The following is a 21,864-nucleotide window of genomic DNA, read 5'->3' as shown; positions in this document are numbered from 1 at the left end:
AGATGCAGATAAAAATTATATTGAATTTGCAGCCTGGTGGAGGTTAGTATAGATGGACTAATGGAAAAAGTCTCACACACTGCTAGAAGCCGAAATATTTTTTCAGAGCTAGATGCAGATAAATATGATATAGAATTTGCAACCTGGTGGAGGTTAGTATAGATGGACTAATAGAACAAGTCCCACACATTGCTACAAGCCGAAGCCGAAATATTTTTTCAGAGCTAGATGCAGATAAAAATTATATTGAATTTGCAACCTGGTGGAGGTTTGCATAGAAGGACTAATAGAACAAGTCCCACACACTGCTACAAGCCGAAGCACAAATATTTTTTCAGAGCTTGATGCAGATAAAAATTATATTGAATTTGCAACCTGGTGGAGGTTAGTATAGATGGACTAATAGAACAAATCCCACACACTGCTACAAGCCGAAGCCCAAATATTTTTTCAGAGCTAGATGCAGATAAAAATTATATTGAATTTGCAACCTGGTGGAGGTTAGTATAGATGGACTAATAGAACAAGTCCCACACACTGCTACAAGCCGAAGCACAAATATTTTTTCAGAGCTAGATGCAGATAAAAATTATATTGAATTTGCAGCCTGGTGGAGGTTAGTATAGATGGACTAATGGAACAAGTCTCACACACTGCTAGAAGCCGAAATATTTTTTCAGAGCTAGATGCAGATAAATATGATATAGAATTTGCAACCTGGTGGAGGTTAGTATAGATGGACTAATAGAACAAGTCCCACACACTGCTATAAGGCAAAATATTTTTTCAGAGCTAGATGCAGATAAAAATTTTATTGAATTTGCAACCTAGTGGAAGTTAGTATAGATGGACTAATAGAACAAGTCACACACTGCTACAAGCCGAAGCCCAAATATTTTTTCAGAGCTAGATGCAGATTAAAATTATATTGAATTTGCAACCTGGTGGAGGTTAGTATAGATGGACTAATAGAACAAGTCCCTCACACTGCTACAAGCCGAAGCCGAAATATTTTTTCAGAGCTAGATGCGGATAAAAATTATATTGAATTTGCAACCTGGTGGAGGTTAGTATACATGGACTAATAGAACAAGTCCCACAAACTGCTACAAGCCGAAATATTTTTTCAGAGCTGGATGCAGCTAAAAATTATATTGAATTTGCAACCTGGCGGAGGTTTGTATAGATGGACTAATAGAACAAGTCCCACACACTGCTACAAGTTGAAGCATAAATATTTTTTCAGTGCTAGATGCAGATAAAAATTATATTGAATTTGCAACCTGGTGGAGGTTAGTATAGGTGGACTAATAGAACAAGTCCCACACACTGCTACAAGCCGAAGCCCAAATATTTTTTCAGAGCAAGATGCAGATAAAAATTATATTGAATTTGCAACCTGGTGGAGGTTAGTATAGATGGACTAATAGAACAAGTCCCACACACTGCTACAAGCCGAAGCTGAAATATATTTTCAGAGCTAGATGCGGATAAAAATTATATTGAATTTGCAACCTGGTGGAGGTTAGTATACATGGACTAATAGAACAAGTTCCACAAACTGCTACAAGCCGAAATATTTTTTCAGAGCTGGATGCAGCTAAAAATTATATTGAATTTTCAACCTGGTGGAGGTTAGTATAGATGGACTAATAGAACAAGTCCCACACACTGCCACAAGCCGAAGCCAAAATATTTTTTTCAGAGCTAGATGCTGATAAAAATTATATTGAATTTGCAACCTGGTGGAGGTTAGTATAGATGGACTAATAGAACAAGTCCCACACACTGCTACAAGCCGAAGCCGAAATATATTTTCAGAGCTAGATGCAGATAAAAAATATATTGAATTTTCAACCTGGTGGAGGTTTGTATAGATGGACTAATAGAAGAAGTCCCACACACTGCTACAAGTCGAAGCATAAATATTTTTTCAGTGCTAGATGCAGATAAAAATTATATTGAATTTGCAACCTGGTGGAGGTTAGTATAGATGGACTAATAGAACAAGTCCCACACACTGCTACAAGCCGAAGCCCAAATATTTTTTCAGAGCTAGATGCAGATAAAAATTATATTGAATTTGCAACCTGTTAGAGTTTAGTATAGATGGACTAATAGAACAAGTCCCACACACTGCTACAAGCCGAAGCCGAAATATTTTTTCAGAGCTAGATGCGGATAAAAATTATATTGAATTTGCAACCTGGTGGAGGTTAGTATACATGGACTAATAGAACAAGTCCCACAAACTGCTACAAGCCGAAATATTTTTTCAGAGCTGGATGCAGCTAAAAATTATATTGAATTTGCAACCTGGTGGAGGTTAGTATAGATGGACTAATAGAACAAGTCCCACACACTGCCACAAGCCGAAGCCAAAATATTTTTTTCAGAGCTAGATGCAGATAAAAATTATAATGAATTTGCAACCTGGTGGAGGTTAGTATAGATGGACTAATAGAACAAGTCCCACACACTGCTACAAGCCGAAGCCGAAATATTTTTTCAGAGCTAGATGCAGATAAAAATCATATTGAATTTGCAACCTGGTGGAGGTTTGTATAGATGGACTAATAGAACAAGTCCCACACACTGCTACAAGTCGAAGCATAAATATTTTTTCAGTGCTAGATGCAGATAAAAATTATATTGAATTTGCAACCTGGTGGAGGTTAGTATAGATGGACTAATAGAACAAGTCCCACTCACTGCTACAAGCCGAAGCCCAAATATTTTTTCAGAGCTAGATGCAGATAAAATTATATTGAATTTGCAACCTGGTGGAGGTTAGTATAGATGGACTAATAGAACCAGTCCCACACACTGCTACAAGCCGAAGCACAAATATTTTTTCAGAGGTAGATGCAGATAAAAATTATATTGAATTTGCAGCCTGGTGGAGGTTAGTATAGATGGACTAATGGAAAAAGTCTCACACACTGCTAGAAGCCGAAATATTTTTTCAGAGCTAGATGCAGATAAAAATGATATTGAATTTGCAACCTGGTGGAGGTTAGTATAGATGGACTAATAAAACAAGTCCCACACACTGCTACAAGGCAAAATATTTTTTCAGAGCTAGATGCAGATAAAAATTATATTGAATTTGCAACCTAGTGGAAGTTAGTATAGATGGACTAATAGAACAAGTCCCACACACTGCTACAAGCCAAAATATTTTTTCAGAGCTAGATGCAGATAAAAATTATATTGAATTTGCATCCTGGTGGAGGTTAGTATACATGGACTAATAGAACAAGTCACACACTGCTACAAGCCGAAGCTCAAATATTTTTTCAGAGCTAGATGCAGATTAAAATTATATTGAATTTGCAACCTGGTGGAGGTTAGTATAGACGGACTAATAGAACAAGTCCCACAAACTGCTACAAGCCGAAATATTATTTCAGAGCTAGATGCAGATAAAAATGATATTGAATTTGCATCCTGGTGGAGGTTAGTATAGATGGACTAATAAAACAAGTCCCACACACTGCTACAAGGCAAAATATTTTTTCAGAGCTAGATGCAGATAAAAATTATATTGAATTTGCAACCTAGTGGAAGTTAGTATAGATGGACTAATAGAACAAGTCCCACACACTGCTACAAGCCAAAATATTTTTTCAGAGCTAGATGCAGATAAAAATTATATTGAATTTGCATCCTGGTGGAGGTTAGTATACATGGACTAATAGAACAAGTCACACACTGCTACAAGCCGAAGCTCAAATATTTTTTCAGAGCTAGATGCAGATTAAAATTATATTGAATTTGCAACCTGGTGGAGGTTAGTATAGACGGACTAATAGAACAAGTCCCACAAACTGCTACAAGCCGAAATATTATTTCAGAGCTAGATGCAGATAAAAATTATATTGAATTTGCAACCTGGTGGAGGTTAGTATAGATGGACTAATAGAACAAGTCCCACACACTGCTACAAGCCGAAATATTTTTTCAGAGCTAGATGCAGATAAAAATTATATTGAATTTGCAACCTGGTGGAGGTTAGTATACATGGACTAATAGAACAAGTCCCACACACTGCTTCAAGCCGAAGCCGAAATATTTTTTCAGAGCTAGATGCGGATAAAAATTATATTGAATTTGCAACCTGGTGGAGGTTAGTATACATGGACTAATAGAACAAGTCCCACAAACTGCTACAAGCCGAAATATTTTTTCAGAGCTGGATGCAGCTAAAAATTATATTGAATTTGCAACCTTGTGGAGGTTAGTATAGATGGACTAATAGAACAAGTCCCACACACTGCCACAAGCCGAAGCCAAAATATTTTTTTCAGAGCTAGATGCAGATAAAAATTATATTGAATTTGCAACCTGGTGGAGGTTAGTATAGATGGACTAATAGAACAAGTCCCAAACACTGCTACAAGCCGAAGCCGAAATATTTTTTCAGAGCTAGATGCAGATAAAATTCATATTCAATTTGCAACCTGGTGGAGGTTTGTATAGATGGACTAATAGAACAAGTCCCACACACTGCTACAAGTCGAAGCATAAATATTTTTTCAGTGCTAGATGCAGATAAAAATTATATTGAATTTGCAACCTGGTGGAGGTTAGTATAGATGGACTAATAGAACAAGTCCCACACACTGCTACAAGCCGAAGCCCAAATATTTTTTCAGAGCTAGATGCAGATAAAATTATATTGAATTTGCAACCTGGTGGAGGTTAGTATAGATGGACTAATAGAAGAAGTCCCACACACTGCTACAAGCCGAAGCACAAATATTTTTTCAGAGGTAGATGCAGATAAAAATTATATTGAATTTGCAGCCTGGTGGAGGTTAGTATAGCTGGACTAATGGAAAAAGTCTCACACACTGCTAGAAGCCGAAATATTTTTTCAGAGCTAGATGCAGATAAAAATGATATTGAATTTGCAACCTGGTGGAGGTTAGTATAGATGGACTAATAAAACAAGTCCCACACACTGCTACAAGGCAAAATATTTTTTCAGAGCTAGAGGCAGATAAAAATTATATTGAATTTGCAACCTAGTGGAAGTTAGTGTAGATGGACTAATAGAACAAGTCCCACACACTGCTACAAGCCAAAATATTTTTTCAGAGCTAGATGCAGATAAAAATTATATTGAATTTGCATCCTGGTGGAGGTTAGTATACATGGACTAATAGAACAAGTCAAACACTGCTACAAGCCGAAGCTCAAATATTTTTTCAGAGCTAGATGCAGATTAAAATTATATTGAATTTGCAACCTGGTGGAGGTTAGTATACATGGACTAATAGAACAAGTCCCACAAACTGCTACGAGCCGAAATATTATTTCAGAGCTAGATGCAGATAAAAATTATATTGAATTTGCAACCTGGTGGAGGTTAGTATAGATGGACTAATAGAACAAGTCCCACACACTGCTACAAGCCGAAATATTTTTTCAGAGCTAGATGCAGATAAAAATTATATTGAATTTGCAACCTGGTGGAGGTTAGTATACATGGACTAATAGAACAAGTCCCACACACTGCTACAAGCCGAAATATTTTTTCAGAGCTAGATGCAGATAAAAATTATATTGAATTTGCAACCTGGTTAGTATACATGGACTAATAGAACAAGTCCCACACACTGCTACAAGCCAAAGCCCAAATAATTTTTCAGAGCTAAATGCAGATAAAAATTATATTGAATTTGTAACCTGGTGGAGGTTAGTATAGATGGACTAATAGAACAAGTCCCACACACTGCTACAAGCCGAAATATTTTTTCAGAGCTAGATGCAGATAAAAATTATATTGAATTTGCAACCTGGTGGAGGTTAGTATAGATGGACTAATAGAACAAGTCCCACACACTGCTACAAGCCGAAATATTTTTTCAGAGCTAGATGCAGATAAAAATTATATTGAATTTGCAACCTGGTGGAGGTTAGTATAGATGGACTAATAGAACAAGTCCCACACACTGCTACAAGCCGAAATATTTTTTCAGAGCTAGATGCAGATAAAAATTATTTTGAATTTGCAACCTGGTGGAGGTTAGTATACATGGACTAATAGAACAAGTCCCACACAATGCTACAAGCAGAAGCCCAAATATTTTTTCAGAGCTAGATGCAGATAAAAGTTATATTGAATTTGCATCCTGGTGGAGGTTAGTATAGATGGACTAATAGAACAAGTCCCACACACTGCTACAAGCCGAAACCCAAATATTTTTTCAGAGCTAGATGCAGATAAAAATTATATTGAATTTGCAATCTGGTGGAGGTTAGTATAGATGGACTAATAGAACAAGCCCACACACTGCTACAAGCCGAAGCCGAAATATTTTTTCAGAGCTAGATGCGGATAATAATTATATTGAATTTGCAACCTGGTGGAGGTTAGTATACATGGACTAATAGAACAAGTCCCACACACTGCCACAAGCCGAAGCCAAAATATTTTTTCAGAGCTAGATGCAGATAAAAATGATATTGAATTTGCAACCTAGTGGAAGTTAGTATAGATGGACTAATAGAACAAGTCCCACACACTGCTACAAGCCGAAATATTTTTTCAGAGCTAGATGCAGATAAAAATTATTTTGAATTTGCAACCTGGTAGAGGTTAGTATACATGGACTAATAGAACAAGTCCCACACACTGCTACAAGCCGAAGCCGAAATATTTTTTCAGAGCTAGATGCGGATAAAAATTATATTGAATTTGCAACCTGGTGGAGGTTAGTATAGATGGACTAATAGAACAAGACCCACACACTGCTACAAGCCGAAGCCCAAATATTTTTTCAGAGCTAGATGCAGATAAAAATTATATTGAATTTGCAACCTGGTGGAGGTTTGTATAGATGGACTAATAGAACAAGTCCCACACACTGCTTCAAGTCGAAGCATAAATATTTTTTCAGTGCTAGATGCAGATAAAAATTATATTGAATTTGCAACCTGGTGGAGGTTAGTATAGATGGACTAATAGAACAAGTCCCACAAACTGCTACAAGCCGAAGCCCAAATATTTTTTCAGAGCTAGATGCAGATAAAAATTATATTGAATTTGCAACCTGGTGGAGGTTAGTATAGATGGACTAATAGAACAAGTCCCACACACTGCTACAAGCCGAAGCACAAATATTTTTTCAGAGCTAGATGCAGATAAAAATTATATTGAATTTGCAACCTGGTGGAGGTTAGTATAGATGGACTAATGCAACAAGACTCACACACTGCTAGAAGCCGAAATATTTTTTCAGAGCTAGATGCAGATAAAAATGATATTGAATTTTGCAACCTGGTGGAGGTTAGTATAGATGGACTAATAGAACAAGTCACACACACTGCTACAAGGCAAAATATTTTTTCAGAGCTAGATGCAGATAAAAATTATATTGAATTTGCAACCTGGTGGAAGTTAGTATAGATGGACTAATAGAACAAGTCCCACACACTGCTACAAGCCAAAATATTTTTTCAGAGCTAGATGCAGATAAAAATTATATTGAATTTGCATCCTGGTGGAGGTTAGCATACATGGACTAATAGAACAAGTCACACACTGCTACAAGCCGAAGCCCAAATATTTTTTCAGAGCTAGATGCAGATTAAAATTATATCGAATTTGCAACCTGGTGGAGGTTAGTATAGATGGACTAATAGAACAAGTCCCACAGACTGCTACAAGCCGAAGCCCAAATATTTTTCCAGAGCTAGATGCAGATAAAAATTATATTGAATTTGCAACCTGGTGGACGTTAGTATACATGGACTAATAGAACAAGTCCCACACACTGCTACAAGCCAAAATATTTTTTCAGAGCTAGATGCAGATAAAAATTATTTTGAATTTGCATCCTGGTGGAGGTTAGTAAAGATGGACTAATAGAACAAGTCCCACACACTGCTACAAGCCGAAATATTTTTTCACAGCTAGATGCGGATAAAAATTATATTTAATTTGCAACCTGGTGTAGGTTAGTATACATGGACTAATAGAAAAAGTCCCACAAAGTGCTACAAGCCGAAATATTTTTTCAGAGCTAGATGCAGATAAAAATTATATTGAATTTGCAACGTGGTGGAGGTTAGTATAGATGGACTAATAGAACAAGTCCCACACACTGCCACAAGCCGAAGCCAAAATATTTTTTTCAGAGCTAGATGCAGATAATAATTATATTGAATTTGCAACCTGGTGGAGGTTAGTATAGATGGACTAATAGAACAAGACCCACAAACTGCTACAAGCCGAAGCCCAAATATTTTTTCAGAGCTAGATGCAGATAAAAATTATATTGAATTTGCAATCTGGTGGAGGTTTGTATAGATGGACTAATAGAACAAGTCCCACACACTGCTACAAGTCGAAGCGTAAATATTTTTTCAGTGCTAGATGCAGATAAAAATTATATTGAATTTGCAACCTGGTGGAGGTTAGTATAGATCGACTAATAGAACAAGTCCCACACACTGCTACAAGCCGAAGCCCAAATATTTTTTCAGAGCTAGATGCAGATAAAAATTATATTGAATTTGCAACCTGGTGGAGGTTAGTATAGATGGACTAATAGAACAAGTCCCACACACTGCTACAAGCCGAAGCACAAATATTTTTTCAGAGCTAGATGCAGATAAAAATTATATTGAATTTGCAACCTGGTGGAGGATAGTATAGATGGACTAATGGAACAAGACTCACACACTGCTAGAAGCCGAAATATTTTTTCAGAGCTAGATGCAGATAAAAATGATATTGAATTTGCAACCTGGTGGAGGTTAGTATAGATGGACTAATAGAACAAGTCACACACACTGCTACAAGGCAAAATATTTTTTCAGAGCTAGATGCAGATAAAAATTATATTGAATTTGCAACCTAGTGGAAGTTAGTATAGATGGACTAATAGAACAAGTCCCACACACTGCTACAAGCCGAAATATTTTTTCAGAGCTAGATGCAGATAAAAATTATATTGAATTTGCATCCTGGTGGAGGTTAGTATACATGGACTAACAGAACAAGTCCCAGACACTGCTACAAGCCGAAGTCCAAATATTTTTTCAGAGCTAGATGCAGATTAAAATTATATTGAATTTGCAACCTGGTGGAGGTTAGTATAGATGGACTAATAGAACAAGTCCCACACACTGCTACAAGCCTAAATATTATTTCAGAGCTAGATGCAGATAAAAATTATATTGAATTTGCAACCTGGTGGAGGTTAGTATAGATGAACTAATAGAACAAGTCCCACACACTGCTACAAGCCGAAATATTTTTTCAGAGCTAGATGCAGATAAAAATTATATTGAATTTGCAACCTGGTGGAGGTTAGTATACATGGACTAATAGAACAAGTCCCACACACTGCTACAAGCCGAAATATTTTTTCAGAGCTAGATGCAGATAAAAATTATATTGAATTTGCAACCTGGTGGAGGTTAGTATACATGGACTAATAGAACAAGTCCCACACACTGCTACAAGCCGAAGCCCAAATACTTTTTCAGAGCTAAATGCAGATAAAAATTATATTGAATTTGCAACCTGGTGGAGGTTAGTATAGATGGACTAATAGAACAAGTCCCACACACTGCTACAAGCCGAAATATTTTTTCAGAGCTAGATGCAGTTAAAAATTATATTGAATTTGCAACCTGGTGGAGGTTAGTATAGATGGACTAATAGAACAAGTCCCACACACTAATACAAGCCGAAATATTTTTTCAGAGCTAGATGCAGATAAAAATTATTTTGAATTTGCAACCTGGTAGAGGTTAGTATACATGGACTAATAGAACAAGTCCCACACACTGCTACAAGCCGAAGCCGAAATATTTTTTCAGAGCTAGATGCGGATAAAAATTATATTGAATTTGCAACCTGGTGGAGGTTAGTATAGATGGACTAATAGAACAAGTCCCACACACTGCTACAAGCCGAAGCCCAAATATTTTTTCAGAGCTAGATGCAGATAAAAATGATATTGAATTTGCAACCTGGTGGAGGTTAGTATAGATGGACTAATAGAACAAGTCCCACACACTGCTACAAGCCGAAGCCGAAATATTTTTTCAGAGCTAGATGCGGATAAAAATTATATTGAATTTGCAACCTGGTGGAGGTTAGTATAGATGGACTAATAGAACAAGACCCACACACTGCTACAAGCCGAAGCCCAAATATTTTTTCAGAGCTAGATGCAGATAAAAATTATATTGAATTTGCAACCTGGTGGAGGTTTGTATAGATGGACTAATAGAACAAGTCCCACACACTGCTACAAGTCGAAGCATAAATATTTTTTCAGTGCTAGATGCAGATAAAAATTATATTGAATTTGCAACCTGGTGGAGGTTAGTATAGATGGACTAATAGAACAAGTCCCACAAACTGCTACAAGCCGAAGCGCAAATATTTTTTCAGAGCTAGATGCAGATAAAAATTATATTGAATTTGCAACCTGGTGGAGGTTAGTATAGATGGACTAATAGAACAAGTCCCACACACTGCTACAAGCCGAAGCACAAATATTTTTTCAGAGCTAGATGCAGATAAAAATTATATTGAATTTGCAACCTGGTGGAGGTTAGTATAGATGGACTAATGCAACAAGACTCACACACTGGTAGAAGCCGAAATATTTTTTCAGAGCTAGATGCAGATAAAAATGATATTGAATTTTGCAACCTGGTGGAGGTTAGTATAGATGGACTAATAGAACAAGTCACACACACTGCTGCAAGGCAAAATATTTTTTCAGAGCTAGATGCAGATAAAAATTATATTGAATTTGCAACCTGGTGGAAGTTAGTATAGATGGACTAATAGAACAAGTCCCACACACTGCTACAAGCTAAAATATTTTTTCAGAGCTAGATGCAGTTAAAAATTATATTGAATTTGCATCCTGGTGGAGGTTAGCATACATGGACTAATAGAAAAAGTCACACACTGCTACAAGCCGAAGCCCAAATATTTTTTCAGAGCTAGATGCAGATTAAAATTATATCGAATTTGCAACCTGGTGGAGGTTAGTATAGATGGACTAATAGAACAAGTCCCACAGACTGCTACAAGCCGAAGCCCAAATATTTTTCCAGAGCTAGATGCAGATAAAAATTATATTGAATTTGCAACCTGGTGGACGTTAGTATACATGGACTAATAGAACAAGTCCCACACACTGCTACAAGCCGAAATATTTTTTCAGAGCTAGATGCAGATAAAAATTATTTTGAATTTGCATCCTGGTGGAGGTTAGTAAAGATGGACTAATAGAACAAGTCCCACACACTGCTACAAGCCGAAATATTTTTTCAGAGCTAGATGCGGATAAAAATTATATTTAATTTGCAACCTGGTGTAGGTTAGTATACATGGACTAATAGAACAAGTCCAACAAAGTGCTACAAGCCGAAATATTTTTTCAGAGCTAGATGCAGATAAAAATTATATTGAATTTGCAACGTGGTGGAGGTTAGTATAGATGGACTAATAGAACAAGTCCCACACACTGCCACAAGCCGAAGCCAAAATATTTTTTTCAGAGCTAGATGCAGATAATAATTATATTGAATTTGCAACCTGGTGGAGGTTAGTATAGATGGACTAATAGAACAAGACCCACACACTGCTACAAGCCGAAGCCCAAATATTTTTTCAGAGCTAGATGCAGACAAAAATTATATTGAATTTGCAATCTGGTGGAGGTTTGTATAGATGGACTAATAGAACAAGTCCCACACACTGCTACAAGTCGAAGCATAAATATTTTTTCAGTGCTAGATGCAGATAAAAATTATATTGAATTTGCAACCTGGTGGAGGTTAGTATAGATCGACTAATAGAACAAGTCCCACACACTGCTACAAGCCGAAGCCCAAATATTTTTTCAGAGCTAGATGCAGATAAAAATTATATTGAATTTGCAACCTGGTGGAGGTTAGTATAGATGGACTAATAGAACAAGTCCCACACACTGCTACAAGCCGAAGCACAAATATTTTTTCAGAGCTAGATGCAGATAAAAATTATATTGAATTTGCAACCTGGTGGAAGTTAGTATAGATGGACTAATAGAACAAGTCCCACACACTGCTACAAGCCAAAATATTTTTTCAGAGCTAGATGCAGATAAAAATTATATTGAATTTGCATCCTGGTGGAGGTTAGCATACATGGACTAATAGAACAAGTCACACACTGCTACAAGCCGAAGCCCAAATATTTTTTCAGAGCTAGATGCAGATTAAAATTATATCGAATTTGCAACCTGGTGGAGGTTAGTATAGATGGACTAATAGAACAAGTCCCACAGACTGCTACAAGCCGAAGCCCAAATATTTTTTCAGAGCTAGATACAGATAAAAATTATATTGAATTTGCAACCTGGTGGAGGTTAGTATAGATGGACTAATAGAACAAGTCCCACACACTGCTACAAGCCGAAATATTTTTTCAGAGCTAGATGCAGATAAAAATTATATTGAATTTGCAACCTGGTGGAGGTTAGTATACATGGACTAATAGAACAAGTCCCACACACTGCTACAAGCCGAAATATTTTTTCAGAGCTAGATGCAGATAAAAATTATATTGAATTTGCAACTTGGTGGAGGTTAGTATACATGGACTAATAGAACAAGTCCCACACACTGCTACAAGCCAAAGCCCAAATAATTTTTCAGAGCTAAATGCAGATAAAAATTATATTGAATTTGCAACCTGGTGGAGGTTAGTAAAGATGGACTAATAGAACAAGTCCCACACACTGCTACAAGCCGAAATATTTTTTCAGAGCTAGATGCAGATAAAAATTATACTGAATTTGCAACCTGGTGGAGGTTAGTATAGATGGACTAATAGAACAAGTCCCACACACTGCTACAAGCCGAAATATTTTTTCAGAGCTAGATGCAGATAAAAATTATATTGAATTTGCAACCTGGTGGAGGTTAGTATAGATGGACTAATAGAACAAGTCCCACACACTGCTACAAGCCGAAATATTTTTTCAGAGCTAGATGCAGATAAAAATTATTTTGAATTTGCAACCTGGTGGAGGTTAGTATACATGGACTAATAGAACAAGTCCCACACAATGCTACAAGCAGAAGCCCAAATATTTTTTCAGAGCTAGATGCAGATAAAAATTATATTGAATTTGCATCCTGGTGGAGGTTAGTATAGATGGACTAATAGAACAAGTCCCACACACTGCTACAAGCCGAAACCCAAATATTTTTTCAGAGCTAGATGCAGATAAAAATTATATTGAATTTGCAATCTGGTGGAGGTTAGTATAGATGGACTAATAGAACAAGCCCACACACTGCTACAAGCTGAAGCCGAAATATTTTTTCAGAGCTAGAGGCGGATAATAATTACATTGAATTTGCAACCTGGTGGAGGTTAGTATACATGGACTAATAGAACAAGTCCCACACACTGCCACAAGCCGAAGCCAAAATATTTTTTCAGAGCTAGATGCAGATAAAAATGATATTGAATTTGCAACCTAGTGGAAGTTAGTATAGATGGACTAATAGAACAAGTCCCACACACTGCTACAAGCCGAAATATTTTTTCAGAGCTAGATGCAGATAAAAATTATATTGAATTTGCATCCTGGTGGAGGTTAGTATACATGGACTAATAGAACAAGTCCCACACACTGCTACAAGCCGAAGCCCAAATATTTTTTCAGAGCTAGATGCAGATTAAAATTATATTGAATTTGCAACCTGGTGGAGGTTAGTATAGATGGACTAATAGAACAAGTCCCACACACTGCTACAAGCCGAAATATTTTTTCAGAGCTAGATGCAGATAAAAATTATATTGAATTTGCAACCTGGTGGAGGTTAGTATACATGGACTAATAGAACAAGTCCCACACACTGCTACAAGCCGAAATATTTTTTCAGAGCTAGATGCAGATAAAAATTATATTGAATTTGCAACCTGGTGGAGGTTAGTATACATGGACTAATAGAACAAGTCCCACACACTGCTACAAGCCGAAATATTTTTTCAGAGCTAGATGCAGTTAAAAATTATATTGAATTTGCAACCTGGTGGAGGTTAGTATAGATGGACTAATAGAACAAGTCCCACACACTGCTACAAGCCGAAATATTTTTTCAGAGCTAGATGCAGATAAAAATTATTTTGAATTTGCAACCTGGTGGAGGTTAGTATACATGGACTAATAGAACAAGTCCCACACAATGCTACAAGCAGAAGCCCAAATATTTTTTCAGAGCTAGATGCAGATAAAAATTATATTGAATTTGCATCCTGGTGGAGGTTAGTATAGATGGACTAATAGAACAAGTCCCACACACTGCTACAAGCCGAAACCCAAATATTTTTTCAGAGCTAGATGCAGATAAAAATTATATTGAATTTGCAATCTGGTGGAGGTTAGTATAGATGGACTAATAGAACAAGCCCACACACTGCTACAAGCTGAAGCCGAAATATTTTTTCAGAGCTAGAGGCGGATAATAATTACATTGAATTTGCAACCTGGTGGAGGTTAGTATACATGGACTAATAGAACAAGTCCCACACACTGCCACAAGCCGAAGCCAAAATATTTTTTCAGAGCTAGATGCAGATAAAAATGATATTGAATTTGCAACCTAGTGGAAGTTAGTATAGATGGACTAATAGAACAAGTCCCACACACTGCTACAAGCCGAAATATTTTTTCAGAGCTAGATGCAGATAAAAATTATATTGAATTTGCATCCTGGTGGAGGTTAGTATACATGGACTAATAGAACAAGTCCCACACACTGCTACAAGCCGAAGCCCAAATATTTTTTCAGAGCTAGATGCAGATTAAAATTATATTGAATTTGCAACCTGGTGGAGGTTAGTATAGATGGACTAATAGAACAAGTCCCACACACTGCTACAAGCCGAAATATTTTTTCAGAGCTAGATGCAGATAAAAATTATATTGAATTTGCAACCTGGTGGAGGTTAGTATACATGGACTAATAGAACAAGTCCCACACACTGCTACAAGCCGAAATATTTTTTCAGAGCTAGATGCAGATAAAAATTATATTGAATTTGCAACCTGGTGGAGGTTAGTATACATGGACTAATAGAACAAGTCCCACACACTGCTACAAGCCGAAATATTTTTTCAGAGCTAGATGCAGTTAAAAATTATATTGAATTTGCAACCTGGTGGAGGTTAGTATAGATGGACTAATAGAACAAGTCCCACACACTGCTACAAGCCGAAATATTTTTTCAGAGCTAGATGCAGATAAAAATTATTTTGAATTTGCAACCTGGTAGAGGTTAGTATACATGGACTAATAGAACAAGTCCCACACACTGCTACAAGCCGAAGCCCAAATATTTTTTCAGAGCTAGATGCAGATAAAAATTATATTGAATTTGCAACCTGGTGGAGGTTAGTATAGATGGACTAATAGAACAAGTCCCACACACTGCTACAAGCCGAAGCCCAAATATTTTTTCAGAGCTAGATGCAGATAAAAATGATATTGAATTTGCAACCTGGTGGAGGTTAGTATAGATGGACTAATAGAACAAGTCCCACACACTGCTACAAGCCGAAGCCGAAATATTTTTTCAGAGCTAGATGCGGATAAAAATTATATTGAATTTGCAACCTGGTGGAGGTTAGTATAGATGGACTAATAGAACAAGACCCACACACTGCTACAAGCCGAAGCCCAAATATTTTTTCAGAGCTAGATGCAGATAAAAATTATATTGAATTTGCAACCTGGTGGAGGTTTGTATAGATGGACTAATAGAACAAGTCCCACACACTGCTACAAGTCGAAGCATAAATATTTTTTCAGTGCTAGATGCAGATAAAAATTATATTGAATTTGCAACCTGGTGGAGGTTAGTATAGATGGACTAATAGAACAAGTCCCACAAACTGCTACAAGCCGAAGCCCAAATATTTTTTCAGAGCTAGATGCAGATAAAAATTATATTGAATTTGCAACCTGGTGGAGGTTAGTATAGATGGACTAATAGAACAAGTCCCACACACTGCTACAAGCCGAAGCACAAATATTTTTTCAGAGCTGGATGCAGATTAAAATTATATTGAATTTGCAACCTGGTGGAGGTTAGTATAGACGGACTAATAGAACAAGTCCCACAAACTGCTACAAGCCGAAATATTATTTCAGAGCTAGATGCAGATAAAAATGATATTGAATTTGCAACCTGGTGGAGGTTAGTATAGATGGACTAATAAAACAAGTCCCACACACTGCTACAAGGCAAAATATTTTTTCAGAGCTAGATGCAGATAAAAATTATATTGAATTTGCAACCTAGTGGAAGTTAGTATAGATGGACTAATAGAACAAGTCCCACACACTGCTACAAGCCGAAATATTTTTTCAGAGCTAGATGCAGATAAAAATTATATTGAATTTGCATCCTGGTGGAGGTTAGTATACATGGACTAATAGAACAAGTCACACACTGCTACAAGCCGAAGCTCAAATATTTTTTCAGAGCTAGATGCAGATTAAAATTATATTGAATTTGCAACCTGGTGGAGGTTAGTATAGACGGACTAATAGAACAAGTCCCACAAACTGCTACAAGCCGAAATATTATTTCAGAGCTAGATGCAGATAAAAATTATATTGAATTTGCAACCTGGTGGAGGTTAGTATAGATGGACTAATAGAACAAGTCCCACACACTGCTACAAGCCGAAATATTTTTTCAGAGCTAGATGCAGATAAAAATTATATTGAATTTGCAACCTGGTGGAGGTTAGTATACATGGACTAATAGAACAAGTCCCACACACTGCTTCAAGCCGAAGCCGAAATATTTTTTCAGAGCTAGATGCGGATAAAAATTATATTGAATTTGCAACCTGGTGGAGGTTAGTATACATGGACTAATAGAACAAGTCCCACAAACTGCTACAAGCCGAAATATTTTTTCAGAGCTGGATGCAGCTAAAAATTATATTGAATTTGCAACCTGGTGGAGGTTAGTATAGATGGACTAATAGAACAAGTCCCACACACTGCCACAAGCCGAAGCCAAAATATTTTTTTCAGAGCTAGATGCAGATAAAAATTATATTGAATTTGCAACCTGGTGGAGGTTAGTATAGATGGACTAATAGAACAAGTCCCACACACTGCTACAAGCCGAAGCCGAAATATTTTTTCAGAGCTAGATGCAGATAAAAATCATATTGAATTTGCAACCTGGTGGAGGTTTGTATAGATGGACTAATAGAACAAGTCCCACACACTGCTACAAGTCGAAGCATAAATATTTTTTCAGTGCTAGATGCAGATAAAAATTATATTGAATTTGCAACCTGGTGGAGGTTAGTATAGATGGACTAATAGAACAAGTCCCACACACTGCTACAAGCCGAAGCCCAAATATTTTTTCAGAGCTAGATGCAGATAAAATTATATTGAATTTGCAACCTGGTGGAGGTTAGTATAGATGGACTAATAGAAGAAGTCCCACACACTGCTACAAGCCGAAGCACAAATATTTTTTCAGAGGTAGATGCAGATAAAAATTATATTGAATTTGCAGCCTGGTGGAGGTTAGTATAGATGGACTAATGGAAAAAGTCTCACACACTGCTAGAAGCCGAAATATTTTTTCAGAGCTAGATGCAGATAAAAATGATATTGAATTTGCAACCTGGTGGAGGTTAGTATAGATGGACTAATAAAACAAGTCCCACACACTGCTACAAGGCAAAATATTTTTTCAGAGCTAGAGGCAGATAAAAATTATATTGAATTTGCAACCTAGTGGAAGTTAGTGTAGATGGACTAATAGAACAAGTCCCACACACTGCTACAAGCCAAAATATTTTTTCAGAGCTAGATGCAGATAAAAATTATATTGAATTTGCATCCTGGTGGAGGTTAGTATACATGGACTAATAGAACAAGTCACACACTGCTACAAGCCGAAGCTCAAATATTTTTTCAGAGCTAGATGCAGATTAAAATTATATTGAATTTGCAACCTGGTGGAGGTTAGTATACATGGACTAATAGAACAAGTCCCACAAACTGCTACAAGCCGAAATATTATTTCAGAGCTAGATGCAGATAAAAATTATATTGAATTTGCAACCTGGTGGAGGTTAGTATAGATGGACTAATAGAACAAGTCCCACACACTGCTACAAGCCGAAATATTTTTTCAGAGCTAGATGCAGATAAAAATTATATTGAATTTGCAACCTGGTGGAGGTTAGTATACATGGACTAATAGAACAAGTCCCACACACTGCTACAAGCCGAAATATTTTTTCAGAGCTAGATGCAGATAAAAATTATATTGAATTTGCAACCTGGTTAGTATACATGGAATAATAGAACAAGTCCCACACACTGCTACAAGCCAAAGCCCAAATAATTTTTCAGAGCCAAATGCAGATAAAAATTATATTGAATTTGCAACCTGGTGGAGGTTAGTATAGATGGACTAATAGAACAAGTCCCACACACTGCTACAAGCCGAAATATTTTTTCAGAGCTAGATGCAGATAAAAATTATATTGAATTTGCAACCTGGTGGAGGTTAGTATAGATGGACTAATAGAACAAGTCCCACACACTGCTACAAGCCGAAATATTTTTTCAGAGCTAGATGCAGATAAAAATTATATTGAATTTGCAACCTGGTGGAGGTTAGTATAGATGGACTAATAGAACAAGTCCCACACACTGCTACAAGCCGAAATATTTTTTCAGAGCTAGATGCAGATAAAAATTATTTTGAATTTGCAACCTGGTGGAGGTTAGTATACATGGACTAATAGAACAAGTCCCACACAATGCTACAAGCAGAAGCCCAAATATTTTTTCAGAGCTAGATGCAGATAAAAGTTATATTGAATTTGCATCCTGGTGGAGGTTAGTATAGATGGACTAATAGAACAAGTCCCACACACTGCTACAAGCCGAAACCCAAATATTTTTTCAGAGCTAGATGCAGATAAAAATTATATTGAATTTGCAATCTGGTGGAGGTTAGTATAGATGGACTAATAGAACAAGCCCACACACTGCTACAAGCCGAAGCCGAAATATTTTTTCAGAGCTAGATGCGGATAATAATTATTTTGAATTTGCAACCTGGTGGAGGTTAGTATACATGGACTAATAGAACAAGTCCCACACACTGCCACAAGCCGTAGCCAAAATCTTTTTTCAGAGCTAGATGCAGATAAAAATGATATTGAATTTGCAACCTAGTGGAAGTTAGTATAGATGGACTAATAGAACAAGTCCCACACACTGCTACAAGCCGAAATATTTTTTCAGAGCTAGATGCAGATAAAAATTATATTGAATTTGCATCCTGGTGGAGGTTAGTATACATGGACTAACAGAACAAGTCCCAGACACTGCTACAAGCCGAAGTCCAAATATTTTTTCAGAGCTAGATGCAGATTAAAATTATATTGAATTTGCAACCTGGTGGAGGTTAGTATAGATGGACTAATAGAACAAGTCCCACACACTGCTACAAGCCTAAATATTATTTCAGAGCTAGATGCAGATAAAAATTATATTGAATTTGCAACCTGGTGGAGGTTAGTATAGATGAACTAATAGAACAAGTCCCACACACTGCTACAAGCCGAAATATTTTTTCAGAGCTAGATGCAGATAAAAATTATATTGAATTTGCAACCTGGTGGAGGTTAGTATACATGGACTAATAGAACAAGTCCCACACACTGCTACAAGCCGAAATATTTTTTCAGAGCTAGATGCAGATAAAAATTATATTGAATTTGCAACCTGGTGGAGGTTAGTATACATGGACTAATAGAACAAGTCCCACACACTGCTACAAGCCAAAGCCCAAATACTTTTTCAGAGCTAAATGCAGATAAAAATTATATTGAATTTGCAACCTGGTGGAGGTTAGTATAGATGGACCAATAGAACAAGACCCACACACTGCTACAAGCCGAAATATTTTTTCAGAGCTAGATGCAGTTAAAAATTATATTGAATTTGCAACCTGGTGGAGGTTAGTATAGATGGACTAATAGAACAAGTCCCACACACTGCTACAAGCCGAAATATTTTTTCAGAGCTAGATGCAGATAAAAATTATTTTGAATTTGCAACCTGGTAGAGGTTAGTATACATGGACTAATAGAACAAGTCCCACACAGTGCTACAAGCCGAAGCCCAAATATTTTTTCAGAGCTAGATGCAGATAAAAATTATATTGAATTTGCAACCTGGTGGAGGTTAGTATAGATGGACTAATAGAACAAGTCCCACACACTGCTACAAGCCGAAGCCCAAATATTTTTTCAGAGCTAGATGCAGATAAAAATGATATTGAATTTGCAACCTGGTGGAGGTTAGTATAGATGGACTAATAGAACAAGTCCCACACACTGCTACAAGCCGAAGCCGAAATATTTTTTCAGAGCTAGATGCGGATAAAAATTATATTGAATTTGCAACCTGGTGGAGGTTAGTATAGATGGACTAATAGAACAAGACCCACACACTGCTACAAGCCGAAGCCCAAATATTTTTTCAGAGCTAGATGCAGATAAAAATTATATTGAATTTGCAACCTGGTGGAGGTTTGTATAGATGGACTAATAGAACAAGTCCCACACACTGCTACAAGTCGAAGCATAAATATTTTTTCAGTGCTAGATGCAGATAAAAATTATATTGAATTTGCAACCTGGTGGAGGTTAGTATAGATGGACTAATAGAACAAGTCCCACAAACTGCTACAAGCCGAAGCCCAAATATTTTTTCAGAGCTAGATGCAGATAAAAATTATATTGAATTTGCAACCTGGTGGAGGTTAGTATAGATGGACTAATAGAACAAGTCCCACACACTGCTACAAGCCGAAGCACAAATATTTTTTCAGAGCTAGATGCAGATAAAAATTATATTGAATTTGCAACCTGGTGGAGGTTAGTATAGATGGACTAATGCAACAAGACTCACACACTGCTAGAAGCCGAAATATTTTTTCAGAGCTAGATGCAGATAAAAATGATATTGAATTTTGCAACCTGGTGGAGGTTAGTATAGATGGACTAATAGAACAAGTCACACACACTGCTACAAGGCAAAATATTTTTTCAGAGCTAGATGCAGATAAAAATTATATTGAATTTGCAACCTGGTGGAAGTTAGTATAGATGGACTAATAGAACAAGTCCCACACACTGCTACAAGCCAAAATATTTTTTCAGAGCTAGATGCAGATAAAAATTATATTGAATTTGCATCCTGGTGGAGGTTAGCATACATGGACTAATAGAACAAGTCACACACTGCTACAAGCCGAAGCCCAAATATTTTTTCAGAGCTAGATGCAGATTAAAATTATATCGAATTTGCAACCTGGTGGAGGTTAGTATAGATGGACTAATAGAACAAGTCCCACAGACTGCTACAAGCCGAAGCCCAAATATTTTTCCAGAGCTAGATGCAGATAAAAATTATATTGAATTTGCAACCTGGTGGACGTTAGTATACATGGACTAATAGAACAAGTCCCACACACTGCTACAAGCCGAAATATTTTTTCAGAGCTAGATGCAGATAAAAATTATATTGAATTTGCAACTTGGTGGAGGTTAGTATACATGGACTAATAGAACAAGTCCCACACACTGCTACAAGCCGAAGCCCAAATAATTTTTCAGAGCTAAATGCAGATAAAAATTATATTGAATTTGCAACCTGGTGGAGGTTAGTAAAGATGGACTAATAGAACAAGTCCCACACACTGCTACAAGCCGAAATATTTTTTCAGAGCTAGATGCAGATAAAAATTATATTGAATTT

The sequence above is a fragment of the Phyllobates terribilis genome, unplaced genomic scaffold (assembly GCF_046119375.1).
Source record: "Phyllobates terribilis strain yellow unplaced genomic scaffold, ASM4611937v1 Scaffold_4__5_contigs__length_816908805, whole genome shotgun sequence".
Classification (NCBI taxonomy): domain Eukaryota; kingdom Metazoa; phylum Chordata; class Amphibia; order Anura; family Dendrobatidae; genus Phyllobates; species Phyllobates terribilis.
This window is presented reverse-complemented; position numbering follows the sequence as displayed.